Consider the following 6452-nt stretch of genomic DNA (forward strand, 5'->3'; position numbering starts at 1 on the left):
GACCTCGACACCACACCCTGACCCCTGACCCCGACACCCAGACACCCTGACACCCGACGGGGTCTTATATTTGTGAATTATTAGTTAGGTCATATATTTTTCGATTTTGTTATGAAAAACATCATATATAATTGTGTTGATCGGGTTGATTTAAATGTGCAGTTGTTTCACCGCTGCGAGGTTTGGTGTTCGACGACCTCGCCGTGCGTTTGACGTGATCTGCCCCTTCGTTCGTGGGTGAGCACAAATGACATGTCCTCCTCCCCCATTAATTATTTGCTCTGTTCCGGTGTCCGTGCCGATGAAATTTGATAGCTAGCTATATATGTGTCTTGAATCATCAGTATGCGTAACCAATATGTGTCTCCTGTTTGAAAGCGTCATAGTTATAAATATGCATGCATTTGCATATTTATAACCTTGATTCTTTTGAATTGTCCAACGCTATCCATGGACAGCCCGAGTATGTGTAGATTGGGTTCATATTCCCATATGCTTTGCTCCGGATCCGACACATAAATTTTGTCAGTGCCTCCCTTGTTGTTTTCCGGGTACACATCCTCTCAGTTTATTGCAGAGACGTGTATCAGGAGAACAGCGGGGAGGTGCTGCCGAAATTTTGCGTCGGATCTGGAGCATAGCATGGGAAAATGAACCCAATCTACACATACTCGGGTGGGATTAGGACCTATCATTACCTATTAGAGTGTAGGTTGCATGGACGTAATAAAATTGACAAAGTAGATCAACTGATGAATATATACATGGTGAATTATATATATAATTTTTGTGTGTCCAGTAGCTCTGAAAGTCAAGATGAGTGATCATGCGTGGATGTATACCAGTCACGCTGGTCAGAACAAATGGAGCGCTGAATGGTTCACAAAAACCAAGGGTTTTGTGCAAGCCGCATTTGCAAATGGCCAGAGAAAAAACTGGTGCCCCTGTTTCCGGTGCGGCAATTGGGAAAAGAGGACAGAGGCTGAAATGGGGAAACACCTGCAGAAGAATGGTTTTACGCCCGATTATACGGTGTGGACATTTCATGGTGAGTCTGCTGAACGTGACCAAGCTGAGGTGGATCGTCGTCGCACCGACGAGCATGGTACCGGGATGGAAAACATGGTGCAAGACTATGATGATGCTCGGGATTCGGACGAGGAGATGGAGGAATCTGCAAAGGCCTTCAATGAAATGTTGGAGTCTTCAAAATGTTCGCTCCATGAGCACACTAAGCTATGTCAGTTGGATGCCATCTCACAAGTAATGGCTCTGAAGGCTCAGTTCAACTTGGGCAGAGAATGCTACGACCCAATTATGATAGTATTTGGACGCTTTCTACCCAAAGGCCATGTAATGCCTGCAAACCTGTACCAGTCGAACAAAATCCTCCATGCACTGAAGATGCCCTATGAGAAGATACATGCATGTGAGAAAGGATGTGCCTTATTTAGGCTTGACTATGCGGACTTGAACTATTGTCCCATTTGCAAGTCTTCCAGGTATATTATGGTAGACAACGGTATGGGTGAGAAGACACAGACCAAAATCCCCATTAGTGTTCTTCGGTATATGCCAATCGTACCAAGACTTCAACGTCTTTTCATGGTCGAAGAGACGGCTAGACAGATGACATGGCACAAAACATGCAAAAGAACCGAACTAGATGCAGATGGTAATCTGATGATGGTACACACATCGGATGGTGTTGCGTGGAAAAAGTTTGATGAATTACATGCTGACAAAGCGGCAGATCCGAGGCATCCTCGAGTCGGCATCGGCACGGATGGGTTCAGTGTGTTTGGTATGACGGCAGCCCAATACAGTTGTTGGCCCGTATTTGTCTTTCCACTCAATCTCCCCCCTGGACAGATTATGCAAAGAAAGAACATTTTCCTGACGTTGATAATTCCAGGGCCCAACTATCCGGGGAAAAATATGAATGTGTACATGCAGCCGCTTAAGGACGAATTGCAAGAAGCCTTGGATAATGGGTTTAAGACATACGACGCCTATAGCAAATGAAACTTCATAATGCGTGTCTGGTACATGTACTCGACGCATGACTTGCCGGCGTATGCGCTATTCATTGGCTGGTGTGTGCATGGAAGGTTCCCGTGCCCCACATGCAAGGGAGCTCTTGAGTTTCGTTGGCTTCAGGCCGGTCGCAAGTTTTCTTGCTTCGACATGCATAGACAGTTCCTGGATCCTCGCCATAAGTTCAGGAAAGACAAGAAGAACTTCATCAGAGGTAGAGTAGTAAAAAACTCTACACCACCTGCGTTGACAGGCCAACAGACCCTGGATCAGTTAAACACTCTCGAGCCAGATCCAGAGCGTCCAGGGTACTTCAAGGGGTATAATTCTGAGCACGCCTGGACTCACAAAACATGCTTATGGGATCTGCCTTACTTCAAAGACCTCCTTTGCCCACACAACATCGACGTGATGCACACTGAGAAGAATATCGCCGAGGCACTTTTTGGTACATTGTTTGGCATAGATGGGAAGTCAAAGGATAATACTAAGGCTAGAGTCGATCTGGAGGCACTATGTGATAGACCGTTACAAAACATGAAAGAATCGAAAGGAAAGCAGAACTGGACGAAGCCAAAGGCATGGTTCAATCTTGGAAGGCCAGCTATGAGGGAAATTATCTTGTGGGTGAAAATGTAGTTGATGTTCCCCGATGGGTATGCAACGAATATAAAGAGGGGAGCGAGTCTTGATAAACTAAAGATATTTGGTCTCAAGAGTCATGATTGGCACATATGGATTGAGCGGGTAATGCCGGTGATGTTGCGTGGCTTCATCCCTGAGGATGAATGGCTAGTACTAGCAGAACTCAGCTATTTTTCCGTGTTCTTTGTGCGAAAGAACTATCGCCTGGCGTGCTAGAAGAAATGGAAGAGTTGGCGCCGTAGTTGATCTGCAAGTTAGAGAAGATCTTTCCACCGGGCTTCTTTAATCCAATGCAGCATTTGATTTTGCATCTCCCGACCGAGGCAAGATTGGGGGGGGGCATGCAAAATCGTTGGTGCTACCCAACTGAGAGGATGCAGAAGACGCTTCGAGAAAAATGTAAAAATAAACGTAGAATTGAAGCATCGATGGCTGAGGCATTCATCACTGAGGAGGTGGCAAACTTCGTGACAACACACTACGAAACCGAAAATCGTCATTTGCATAATCCGAAGCCTCGGTACAATGCCGACGAGCCTAAAAAGGAAGGATCCAACCTCAGCCTATTCAAAGGGAATCTCGCACCAGCCAGTGTTTCAAATCCAGTATCTTTGGATAACGAAGAATGGCGGACCATTTCGTTGTATATCTTCAACAACCTGATAGAAGTGCGGCCGTACATCGAGTAAGTTCTCGGTACATTGTTTTGCAACTTCTATTTCCTTTGAACTGCTCTTATTCCTGGATATTTCATATAGTCGATACGTCGCCCTATTCTCGTATGGAGCGGTGATCCAAAAGGATTCTGTCGAAGAGTATGAGCTTCTCGCAAAGCAAGGAGGCGGCTATCCTGGTTTCATCTCTTGGTTCAAACAAACGGTAATTTCTATTAGACAATTTCATTTCATTCGCTAATTTGTGCGTAATGCAACAATCCTTTCATATTAAACTTGTAGGCTAATTCAGAGTCTATGGACGCCGAATTGAGACAAGTCGCTAATGGTTTTGACTATAAGGTCCGTTCATTTGACAAATACGACATCAACGGGTATCGCTTTCGTACCTATGGCAAAGAGCTATCTATGACCGACCGGAAGTCTACAAATTGTTGTGTATATGCTATCGGCGAAGGAGGTACCGAGTATTATGGGAGAGTTGAAGCAATTTATGAACTTCTATTCTATGGTGAAAACCCACCGAATGTCGTAGTCTTCAAATGTTAATGGTTTCAGCCGAAGGAGACTAGAAGGACTCATGAACATATAGGGCTAGTTGAAATCAACCAAAGCACCCATTTAGATGTTCTTGATGTCTATATTACGGCTCAACAGGGGACCCAAGTATTCTATCTACCGTGGGCCTGCCAAACTAATCCAAATCTAAAAGGTTGGGATGTCGTTTATAAAGTGCCGCCATGTGCTAGACTATCTCCCCCAAAGGAAGAGGATTATGAACCTCAGATTAACCCAGACACATATGAAGGAGAATTCTTCCAAGAGACACGTCTTTCCAAAAAGCGTTTCAAGAACCGGTATACTTCACCCCAAAACATTGAAGTAGACAGCGACAGTGAATCCCACATCACCCCAGAGGAGGAACAAGAAGAGCCGGAACAAGAAGAGGTTACTGCTGCGGATGACCTGTCAATGCTTGACCGATTACATAAAGGTGGCCTTCCACATGTTGATGTCACTGAACCCTATGAGCCCGTCATTGATTATAGTGATGATGATGATTATGCATTTATTGATGATACTGATCGAGATTATTAGTAGTGTCAGGTATTCAATTTTTTTATGTGTACTTGATGATGATACACTTAAGTGATATACATATTATTATTCATGTCGGTATTTTTTTTATGTTGTACTAATTTCGTTTACTCTTTGTCATGGCAGGTGTTGGAAGATGGAAGGGGAGCCGACTGAGGCCAAGGACAAACGTGCCCAAATTGAAGGTGTGCCACACCATCAAGGTAGCTCCAGCTTATATAAGTTCGGGCAGAACTGGGTATGTGGTTTGCTTCATGATTAATGCAATTCATTCATCATGCTAGCTTGAGCCTTTTAATTACTAATTTACTTTGTTTCTCTCTTTCAGGCATGCTACAATAAGACGGATAAGGTGCCAGAGGGGTACGACCTGTATGCCATGGCCCACACTGCCTCTTACAAGCAAGTCAATGGGAAGGCGAGGAAAGGGGAGGAGTTTAACCCGAGCCAGATTCCCATTGATCCAGAGCAGGTGATGATATCTGGTGGCGGGAGGTCCCGTGGCTCCATAGCCATTGATCCAGAGATTGCTCCTCAGACCACGGCGAGTTTAATTTGAATGGACGTTACTTGCTAGTCTTAACATTTGAGTGTCATCATGCTAACGAAACATTGGAAATGATCTTTGGTGCAGCGTAACTCCACACAAGCATCACACGATCCTTCTCCAGCTACTGGCACAAGCCAGCCCGCTCCTACACCTCCATGATCAAGGTAAGTTTCTCTAGTTTTTTGCTTAACAAATGCATAAAGACCTAGACTTAGCTTTATTTCCTCCAATATGCTTACCTTAATGACCTAGAGTTAGCTTCTTTTCCTCCAAAATGACTTAATAAGCTTACTGACCTCCAAAACCAGCCATTTTACCTAAGTTAGCTCTAAAACGATCTATACTTAGCTTTGTTTCCTCCAAAATGACCTAAATTAGTTATAATATGCTTAGTTAACTAGGTTTGCTCAATAATGACATGTACTTAGCTTACTTATGTAAAAAAGGCATAATTAGCTTAGTTAGCTCATAAACGATCCATTTTACCTACGTTAGCTCTAAAATGATGCATTTTACCTAAGTTAGCTCATAAACGATCCATTTCACCTAAGTTACCTCACAAACGATGGCGTGCTTCTACTTCTAGTCTTCTTCTTCTAGTCACCTTTTCCTAACTTTCTTATTTGCCATTTTGCAGATTTCATTCACTTCTCGGAAGCTAGCTTGCTATGATGGAGTGCTTGTTTTTTATTTCATTCTCTTCTAGTATTCTTCTAGCTTGCTACGATGGAACTTGCTATCTTGATGAAACTTTGCATTGTAATATGTATGTGCAACTTCCTAATGGTTGCAACTTATGTGTATGTGCAACTTGCTATGTATGAATGGATGGAACTATATATGTATGTACGATGAAACTTATGTGCTGTTAAATAGCCCTGTGAAATATATCTATATATGTCATATATATTTGTTGTGAAAATTGTTGGATTTACAAAAAAACAGAAAAAAGAGCCAATATGCATGCTCTTTGCCGTCCGCCACCGACGGCAATGGGCACTTTGCCAACAGCCGCAGATGGCAAATAAGGCACGTGGCAGCCAACTGTGCTTCCTGGGAGCTGACCCATTTAGTCAGTTTGCCTACAGTGGCAGATGACAAAGGCAGGACAAATTTTGCCGTCAGCGGCGGACGGCAAAGTCCTGCCGTTAGCCACCTAACGGACTAACAGCGAAATTTTTGCCGTCTGTGTTCTTTGCCGTCCGCTGCTGATGGCAAAGGCCCCTTTGCCGTCAGCCACCAAAAGCAGACGACAACGTAGCTCTTTACCGGACCTTTCTTTGCCGTCCACTTTTGCCGTCCGTGGCGGACGACAAAGACCTTTGCCATCCGCCATTCGTGCCTTTGCCGTCCGTGGCGGACGACAAAGACCTTTGCCATCCGCCATTCGTGCCTTTGCCGTCCGGCAGGCAGACGACAAAGTAGCTAATTCCTGTAGTGCATGTAGG

Source organism: Triticum aestivum, chromosome 5B (assembly GCF_018294505.1).
Source record: "Triticum aestivum cultivar Chinese Spring chromosome 5B, IWGSC CS RefSeq v2.1, whole genome shotgun sequence".
Lineage (NCBI taxonomy): Eukaryota > Viridiplantae > Streptophyta > Magnoliopsida > Poales > Poaceae > Triticum > Triticum aestivum.